Genomic DNA, 10,000 nt, shown 5'->3' on the forward strand with positions numbered 1-10,000 from the left:
CAATTAAGGGGATATGAACTTCAATCTCTCCTTCGTTTTTTTTTTTTTTATTCATCACGGTAAGCAGAACACAATGGGACCGTGTTCATTAGCGGGCGACACACACACACACACACACACACACACACACACACACACACACACACTGATGATGATGATGATGATGATTGTGTTTGGTTGAGGCTGACTGGCTTGGTTGAATGGCTGACTGACTGGTTGACTGGTGGGTTGGTTGACTGTTTGTTTACTACCTGGTTGACTCACTGACTGGTTAAAGATCTGACTGATTGACTGATTGACTGACTGACTGGTTGATTGGCTGTCTCTATTTGGTTGACTGACTGGTTTACTAACTGGCTGAAGATCTGACTGGTTGACTGACTGGTTGACTGGCTGACTGGTTGCTTTTTCTTCTTGTTATTTGGTTGACTGGCTATCTGGAAAGCCTTTGATTGACTCCTTGGCTGGTTGACTGAGTTGGCTTTACGGGTGGCTGGCTTTCTGGCTGAGTGGCTGTGTGATAGGATGGCTAGGTATCGAGCTATCTATATGCCTGGCTGACTGGCTGGCTTGCTGTCTGTCTATCTGTCTGGCTAAGAATCATGTCTGTCTATCTATTTGGCTATCTATCTAGCTGACTGACCTGATGGGTGGTTTCTTATATGACTGGCTGACTGGTTGACTGACTGGCTGGCTAGCTGGCTGATTGACTGTTGGCTGGGTGTCTAAGAATCATATATGTCTATCTATCTGGCTGGCTATCTGACTGAATTGCTTGCCGACTACTTATATGACTGTATGACTGGCTGACTGGCTCGATGACTGGCTGGGTGGATAAGAATCATATATGTCTATCTATTTATCTGGCAATCTATCTGGCTGACTGATTCGCTCGCTGGTTCCCCATCTACCTGAGTATCTTCGTAAATGACTCTTGCTAAGGCTGGGTGGCTGCTAACTACAAGGGCCTTTAATATTTCCCTTCATACCTGGATTTTGCGACGTGGCGAGGCGAGGAGGGACTACGCTGCTCTCTCCGTAATGTGTACCCGTCCGTAACGTGCTATTCACGGGTCCGACTCGTGGTTTTATTAGGTATTTTTTTCCTTAAATTAAAAGAAGAGTGATTGCTGATATCCTAGTTATATACACACACACGTCTTCATGTGTTTTTGTAATAATACCCGAGGTGTTTTGGTCTGACGTCGACATAAACTTTTTTTCCTTATAAAGACAATATTAGGAATCACAGGAATGAAATCTGGAAATAATATTGGAGAGGATGAAAGCTTGCAGGAGTTAAGGGGAAGGAGATGGAAAAAAAAACATATTCATTCTTCTCATTTACAAATATATCTCTCATCGTTTCCTTTTCTTCCCCTTTTCCTTTGTTTCCTCCAACCTTCCTTTTTTTCCACCCGCCCATTCTCGCTTAGTTTTTCAGTTGCAGTCATTTAGGGCAAAGAAGAGAGGCAACACAAACAGGCCTTTCCGTGACACAAGAACCGGAGTTAAGAGTCTTTACAAACGGGGAAGTACAGCCATAAGGATACACAAGAACGCAAGAACATGAGTAGTCTGCAAGAGGCCAGGAACGGAATAGCTGGATGACTCACTGTTTTGACTGACTGACTTGTGAGTTCGATACGAGAGCACCTAAACCAGGGTTGGCAAATTATCGTACTCAAAACATCGCATTTATCAGTTCCAGGGCCCAAAACTTTCCTACCCACACAGATAACGAAATTCCAGTTAAAGTTCTCGTTAAAAGCATTACTTATTGGCGTTTGTTTGCGAAAGCTGTGACTCAGAACCGGAAAATACGATGTGCTGAGTGCCTGAATACGATAATTTGGTAACCCTGACCTAAACCCAACCTATGGCACTCACTCACGTTCTCCTGCCCGCTGCCCGCCATTTACCCCGGCTACTCTTCCGCCCGCCCATCTACCCGCCCTCTAGCTAGCCTTCCTCCGTACCGCAAACCCTCCAGCCCGTCTTTCCCCACACTACCCATCTGGCCGCTTGTCTAACAGCACTCTAGTCTGCCCTCCTCATTCCCTCACGCCCTCCAGTCCGTTTTTCCGCCCGCTACCCTCCGCCCGTCTGTGTCTCCATCCTCCAGTCTGCTTCCCTCATTCCCTCACGCCCGCCTCCCCGCCTTCCCGCCCGCTACCCCCCGCAGGACAGTCTCAGCGTCCGATCCGTTTCATTACTCGAGGATTTTCTTCGTTACGCGGGATTTTGTTCGTTATAGCGTTGATTTAGGTTCCGCCTCGACCTCGACCGATCTCTTGCTGTGTGTGCGAGTTATATAATAGTGAAGGAAATGCTAGTTAGTGAAGGGACGGATGGGAATATTATTGTTAGTTATTGTTGTTATTATTATTATCATTATTATTATTAGAAGGAGAAAAAGAAAACAAAAAGAAAGAAAGTGAAAGAGAAAAGTGAAGCTGGTCAGTATTGCCAATCCCAACAACAGGTGTCAGTCTGGTGTTTGCAGGAGGACGCTGGCAACACTGCGGGCGTGGCTTTATTAGGTGAGCCAGGTGATAAAGCCTTCACCTGGGCACTCTAGGGAGATGACGGAAAGGGGGGGGGGAGGGGAGGAGGGGGAAGGGGAGAGGAGGGGGGAGGCAGAGTGGGAAGAAATAACAAACAAGTAGCAGGGAAGGGAGAAGGAGGGGATAAGAGAGGGGAGAAGGAAGAGAAAGGGAGGAGTGAAGGGAGGGGTTGAGGGGAGGAAATAAATTAATAGGAAAAAAAGGAGAGATAGGAAGAAGAAAAGATGAGAGGGCAGAAGAGAGGGAGAAGGAGGAAAATAAGAGAGAGAGAGAGATAGGAGGGAAAAAGCACAGGGGAAGAGGAGGAAAGAAGAGGGAGAAGAGAGGAAAAGAGGGAGGAATAAGCATAAGGTAGAGGAATGAAGAGGAAAAGGAGAGGGGAGGAAGGGAATGAACAGGGAGGAAAGAAAAGAAAGGGGAAAGGAGAGGAAGTAGAATGGACAGGAAGAAGAAAAATAGGAAAAGACAGAAAGGAGGAGATGAAGTGGAGGTAGAAGAGAAAAAAGAAGAATAGAAGAGAGAAGAGAAAAAGAAAAGAAAGAGGGAAGCAATAACACTACACAAGAAAGAAAAAGAAGAGGGAAGAAAAGAAGAATCAAACACCAGAACAATCAAAGAGAAAGGGAAGAAGAAGGAAGAAGAAAAAAAGGATGGCAAAAAAAAAAAAAGTGTAAATTAGGAAAAGTAAAACCTCATTATTCTCGCCACTGTCATTTTCATTATTTCCATCACCATTATCAGTCTCACCATCACGAGAGGCTTATCACTATTAATAGGAACACTGGTTATATTGCGGCCACGAGCGAGTCTTGTGATATTAAGTACGAGACATAATATTGCACCTGACATTTGACTTTTTGATAATTATATACACTCTCTCTCCCTCTCCCTCTCTCTCTCTCTCTCTCTCTCTCTCTCTCGAACAGGTTATAGAGTAGAAATATGTGTAAGAGAAAGAGACAGACAGACAGACAGACAGACAGAAAAAAAGTAGGACGTAATAGTATCGAAAGTTTTCTTGTTTTTCTTCTATTTTTTTCTCTTTTCCTCATTTATTTTCTACCACTGTATGGTTGAGGAGGAAGAGGAGGAGGAGGAGGAGGAGGAGGGAGAGGAAAAAGAAGATGAAAACCACAAGGACACGAGACAAGAAGAGGAAATGGAATGAAGATGAGAAGAAAGAGAGGAAGGAAGAAGAAAATAAGGAAGAGGAAGAGGAGGAAGAAGAAGGAAGAGATGGAAAACAGCTCAAATATCACGGCCATCATCATCCATCACTCCCTTCCCCCCCTCTTCTTCCTCCCTTCTTTCTTCTCCCTTCTTTCCTCTCCCTACCTCCCCTCTCCTCTCCTCTTTCTCACTCTCCCTCCCTTTCTGCCTTCTCTTCCCCCTTTTATCTCTCTCGTCTCCCTTCCTTCCCTCTCTCCTCCCTTTCTACCTCTCCCTTCCTTTCTTTTCCTCTCTTCTCTTCTCCTCCCTTCTCCCCCTCCTTCCTCCCCTCTCATCTCTCTTCCTCTCCTCTCCCCTCCCTTCCTCCCTCCAATCTGTCACTTTCTCCCTTCCCCCACTTTCTCCCCCTTTTCCCCCCTTTCCCCTTCGTCAGGTTAATTACCCCCCCCCCTTACAAGCTCCTATCACACAGGTACACGGGTCTAATCACCTCATTAACGCACACACCTGTTAACAGAGGCCTCGTTTTGACGCACATGGATTTTTACGTACACAGAAAAAAAACACTCACACACACATACTAAAAATAATACTAAAAAATAAGTAAACAAACAAATGTATTATATAACATCAGATGGACATAGAAATAAACACACACACGAACGAACGAAATTAAAGAGGTAGAGAAAAATTGACCATGAGAAGAGGAGGAAGAGGAAGAGGAGGAGGAGGAGGACGAAGAGGAGGAGGAGTGGGGGAAACGGTAGAAGTAGTAGTAGTAGTAGTAGTAGTAGTAGTAGTAGTAGTAGTAGTAGTAGTGGTGGTGGTAGTAATAGTAGTAGTAGTAGTAGTAGTAGTAGTAGTAGTAGTAGAACTGTCACCATTTCCATCATCATCATCATCATCAACATCATATTTACCCTTACAGCTCCGTCTCCCTCCATTCATTAATCACGAGTCTTACTGAACCAACACCCAGATCTAATGCCTTTTTTCTACCCCTCTCTCTCTCCCTTCTTACATAACATCATCCCACCATCTCCCTACAACAAACAGCCTTCCTTACAAATCTGACACCACCTCCTCTCGTACACCATCACCACCACACACCATCCCTCTTCAATATACAGCTTCCCTTACACTATCTTATACAGTGGCTCCAACATCCTCCTCCTCCAGCCGAGTCCATACATTAAGATTGACAATGGTACGCCACGCCCTCAATGGGACAGCTCTGGGACCATATTCTTAAAGGTATCGGGCACCCATTGCGACTGGTTTCCAAGGCCACAGGGAAGATTAACCGGGTTTTCATGGGGGGAGGGGGTGGGGGGGGGGGTTCCGTTCATGGTGCAGAGGTCGTGTCAGACTATCATTAGGATCACAAAAAAAGTCCAAGAAAAGCCCAGCACACTTTTACGAGAGGCTTTTGAAACAGGCGAAGTGAAGTGCCGATATATTTAAAGGTACGGGCTATGGAACCAGTAAAAAATGAGAATAAAGAAAGGAAAGAAGAAAATGAAGAAAAGGTTACGGAGACTAGTTAATTAAAATGTTAGGAAAAGTTATATCAGACAAAAAAAAAAAATGGAAAGAAAATAAGTAGAAATAATAATAAACTAGATAATGGTAAAATTCAAGGATTAAAATAGCTGGAAGATAAAAAAAGGAAATAAAAAAAATAAAAAAAAGGTTATGGAGATTAAGATAAGTTAGGAAAAGTTATAACAGAAAAAAAACAAAGGAAAGAAGAAAAATAAAAAAGGTTATGGAGATTAAGATAAGTTAGGAAAAGTTATAATAGAAAAAAAAAAAAAACTATATATAAGCATGCACCCTCCCCAGCATTCAAACCTCACAGTCTCATACTCACACTAAGTTACGGAGGTGGAGAAAGAGGCGTGGCTTTCGTGTGGACCAGCCAATGTTATACAGCGGATCAGGAAAAGGGGAGGAGCCTAAATGTGAAGCTATCGTGAACAGAGTATTATAATAGTACTTGTAGTTTCATTGTTCTTTCTTTATTGAGTGAATCATAAGTTGTTGTTTTGTTGTATGATATTGAAGGAAGACTTTAGCATTTTTGAGGCGTTGTATTTGTGTTATGGGAGGAGGAAGAAGAGGTAAGGTAGTAGTAGAAGTAGTAGTAGTAGTAGTAGTAGTAGTAGTAGTGGTAGTAGTAGAAGGGGAACAAGAAGCAGGGGGATGTTAAGGAAGTGAAAAAAACAAGATAATTAGCATAAGGATAGATAAGGAGAGAGAGAGAGAGAGAGAGAGAGAGAGAGAGAGAGAGAGAGAGAGAGAGAGAGAGAGAGAGAGAGAGAGAGAGAGAGAGAGAGTAAAGGAAAGGAGAGGAGAGGGAGAGAGAGAGAGAGGGACATAAAGGCCTTAGATAACTGGCCAGGAATGGTGTGGAGGGAGAGAAGGAGGGAGAGAGAAGGAGAGGGAGGGAGGAAGGGAGACGGAGGGAGAGAGGGAGGGAGTTTACGATAATCCTCCAGATACTGTCAGCGGCTCAGTTGGAGGAGGAAGAGGAGGAGGAGGAGGAAGAGGAGGATAAGGAGGTGGAGGAGACGGAGGAGTAGAATGCTCAGGGAGGACTTGAGGATAAGAGTGTAAGATGGGAATAAGGAGGAGGAGGAGGAGGAGGAGGAGGAGAAGGAGGAGGCTGTGGTGGTCAAGGAAGGTGAAACAACAGAGTAATTAGCAAGCGGGCAGGTGAGATAGGTGAGAGAGAGAGAGAGAGAGAAATGAATGAATGAATGAGTAGGAGAGAAAGAAATTTAACTCTCTCTCTCTCTTAAAAAACACAAAACAAACAGAAGACAATGGCAGAAAATCGCGTCAAATAACGTCAACTCAATCAAAAGTCACAGAACAAAACAAAAAAAAAAAAAAAGGAAATGACAAAAGGAAAACAGAGGAAAAAATATTAAACCGAATAACTGGAGAAGGAAATTGTGGGAAAGGGAACGAAAATTACCCGTGTACCCCCTTAAAGAAAACGGGATAGGGAATAGAAAACGAAAAATGTGGGGTGGCGAAAGACGAGGAGGAGGAGGAGGAGGAGGAGGAAGAGCATAATGCAGATACGATACCAAGGGAAGAGAAAAAAATATATATGATTAAATGAAACAGCGAGAAACAGAACAATAGGAGAGAGAGAGAGAGAGAGAGAGAGAGATGGTGAGAGCTATATTTTTCACTTCCCTGACACAATTCTCTCTCTCTCTCTCTCTCTCTCTCTCTCTCTCTCATGTCAAACAATGTACGCGTATTACTAAAATAAAATATAGTAGTATTAGTAGTAGAAGTAGTAGTAGTAGTAGCATGTATTAGGTAATGGAATGCGACTACTACTATTACTACTACTACTACCACTACTACTACTACTACTACTACTACTAGTCTACTACTACCACGTAATAAAACTGACCACTACTTCTACCTCCTCCTCCTCCTCCTCCTCCTCCTCCTCCTCCCCTCAAGCCATCTCGCGGGTGCCCACTAATTTCGCCTCAGCAAGAAAATTTTAGTGCTGATTTGCATAGCCCGGCGGCCCTCTGATGTGGCTACCCCCTCCCCCATTCCCCCCCTCCTTCTTCTTCTCCTCCTCCTCTATTTCTACTCTTCTTCGGACTCCTTCTCCTTTACCTCCTCATCAGCTGTATCCTTAATCATTCACTCTTTTTTTTCTTTTACTTCTCCTTTTCTTCTTCTCTATTTTCCTTGTCTTGCTTTCGTACTTCTTGTTTTTCTTCCTTTGTGTTGTTCATCTTTTTCTTCTTTTTCCGGTTTTCTTTTTTTTGTTTTGCTTTCTTCTTCGCTTTCTTCTTGTTCTTGTTTTATTGGTTTTTGTTTTCTTCCTGTTTCTTGTTCTTCTCCTCCTCCTCCTCCTCCTCCTCCTCCTCCTCTTACTTCTACTCCTCTTTATTCTCCTCTGCCTCGTTATCAGCCTCCTTTTCATCCCTCTTTTCTTTTCTTGTTCTCCTCCCTTTTCTAAGTCTTGTTTTTCTTTTGTAGTTTGATATTTTTGTTTCGTTCATCGTTTTCTTTAATATTCTTTTTCCTTGTTTGTGTTCTGGTGTCATTTTCTTGATATCTCTCCCTTTATTTTTCTTTTCCTGGTTTTCATTCTTGTTCTTTTTCTTTTCTTCTTCCTCCTCCTTCTACTCCTTACGCTCCTACGACTCCTACCAATCTGCCTCACCATCACCACCACCACCACCACCACCACACTACCATTCTTCCTAATACCCACAATATAACCCCGAAAAGGCATGAATATTCTCGCTGTCTTTCACCATCGCCGCCACCACAACCCCTCCGCCGCCCATCTACCCAACCAACCAACCAAGAGAGGAAGAGGGAACAAAGAAAAGCGGGATAATATAAAAGAAAGGGGAAAAGAACGAAAGGAAGAAAGGAGAATATAGATGGAAAAAGGAAAGAAAATGGTAAGGGAGGAAGGAAGGACGGACCAAGCTCTCTCTGCTTTGGTCCGTCTCTGTAAAATGTTAAAATGTGAAGATGATTTGCATTTGAAAGGGGAGGAAGGCAAGCACAGGGCAGGCAGGCAAGGAGGGAGGCAGGCACAGGTAGGTAGGTAGGTAGGTAAATAGGTAAGTAGGTAAATGTAGGCTTGAGTTGCTTCTTCTTCTTCATTTTTTTTCCATTTTCTTCATTTTCCTTTTGTATTTGTTTTTCTTTGTTTTGTTTATCTGTTTTTTTTCTTTTCCGGTTTTCTTAATTTTTGTTGTCATTTTCTCCTTCCTTCTTTCTATTTCCTTTTATTTTTTTTACATCACTTTGTTTTCTTTGTTATATTTTCTTCAGTTCTTTTGCTTTTTGTTTTCATTTTCTTCCTGTCTTTTCTTTTTCCTATTTCCTTTTATTTTTTACTCCTCTTCGTTTTTCTTTTTTTTTCCTTTTTTCTTTTTTTTTTTTTTTTTTCCTTTTTTTTTTTTATTTTTTTTATTTTTTTTTTTTTTCTTCCTTTTTTCTTTTCTTTTTCCTTTTTCCTTTTCCTTTTTCCTTCCTCTTTTTGTTTCTTTCTGTCTTTCTTTCTTTTTTTCTTTTCCTTTCTTTTCTTCTTTCCTCTTTTCTCATCTTTTTCCCTTTCTTCTCTCTTCCCTTCTCTCTCTCCTCATCTCCTCTCCTCCATCCTTCCTCCACCATCTCTACCTCTCTCTCTTCCTACCTCTCCCTCCTCCTCCTCCTCCTCTTCCTCCCTCCCCTCCTTCCTCCTCTCCTTCCATCCTCCTCTCCTTACACCCTTCCGACACAGCAGTTACATAGCCAGGGCGACACGCTACTCCTTGCTAACTCCTCCCTTCTTTCTTGATATTAGGAATGAGTAGAAGGGATGGATGTTTTTCTTTTATCTTTGTGAATGGCAAAATAAAACAGTAAGAGCGAGAACAGGAACCACAACTAGAAAAAAATACGTAGTTCTTGATTTGATATGAATGAGGAGACGAAAAAGAGAATATAGTAGATGTGAAAAAGGAAGGAAAAGGAAAAGAAGAAAACACATAAGACGACTGGAAATTAAAACAGGTGGACGGAATGTTAAAAATAAAGTGAAAACGATTAAAAAAGGGACAGGAAAACCAAAATAAAGAGTGGAATAAAATAATGTGATATAAATAGTAAAAGAAAGTAAGGAAGTTAGAAAGAAAAGAATATAAAATGCGAAAATAAGGAGTGAAAACGAAGAAAAGGAACATAAATACCAGGAAAAGTAGAAACCAAAAACGAGGGACAAAGATGATAATGATAAAGAATAGAAGCAAAAATAAAATAGAGAAATGCTTAAAAAGAGAGAAAAAGAAAAGTTAGACAGTTATTAAGATGCATTATGATCGTTAGAGATATATGATAACTGAATGTGTGTATAGAAATATCATAAAAGAGGAAATATGATAATTGAAGTGTATACAAATAATGATGGAAAGAGAACGAAAGATGTAAAATTGCCCTTCTACTGTATATGATGCATAGGAACAATAAGACATAAGTTAGTTGATGCAGTGAAGGAAACTGAAAAGATGGGAAAACAACTGAGCCATAAACTGGAAATGAAGTGAGTTTGACAATAGTGGAAGATGTGCAGCGATTTAATAAGGGAGAGAAAGCGAAAGAAAATTGGGAAGTTAAAGATAAAAAAAAAATATCACGATGTTGTCACGGAAAAAAATGGAAACTCGAAAAATGGAATGAAATAATAAAAAAAGGAAACAAAAACAGGAGGGAAAATAGAA

At 41.7% G+C, this 10,000-nt stretch overlaps 1 protein-coding gene across 2 annotated transcripts in view; it reads right to left on the reverse strand.

Annotated features, from left to right (window-relative positions):
* The window catches only part of LOC126997550 (protein espinas-like), a 154,980-nt gene that overhangs the window by 108,463 nt on the left and 36,517 nt on the right, over window positions 1–10,000 (reverse strand). The window lies entirely within an intron of this gene.

The sequence above is a fragment of the Eriocheir sinensis genome, chromosome 12 (assembly GCF_024679095.1).
Source record: "Eriocheir sinensis breed Jianghai 21 chromosome 12, ASM2467909v1, whole genome shotgun sequence".
In the NCBI taxonomy this organism is placed as follows: Eukaryota; Metazoa; Arthropoda; class Malacostraca; order Decapoda; family Varunidae; genus Eriocheir; species Eriocheir sinensis.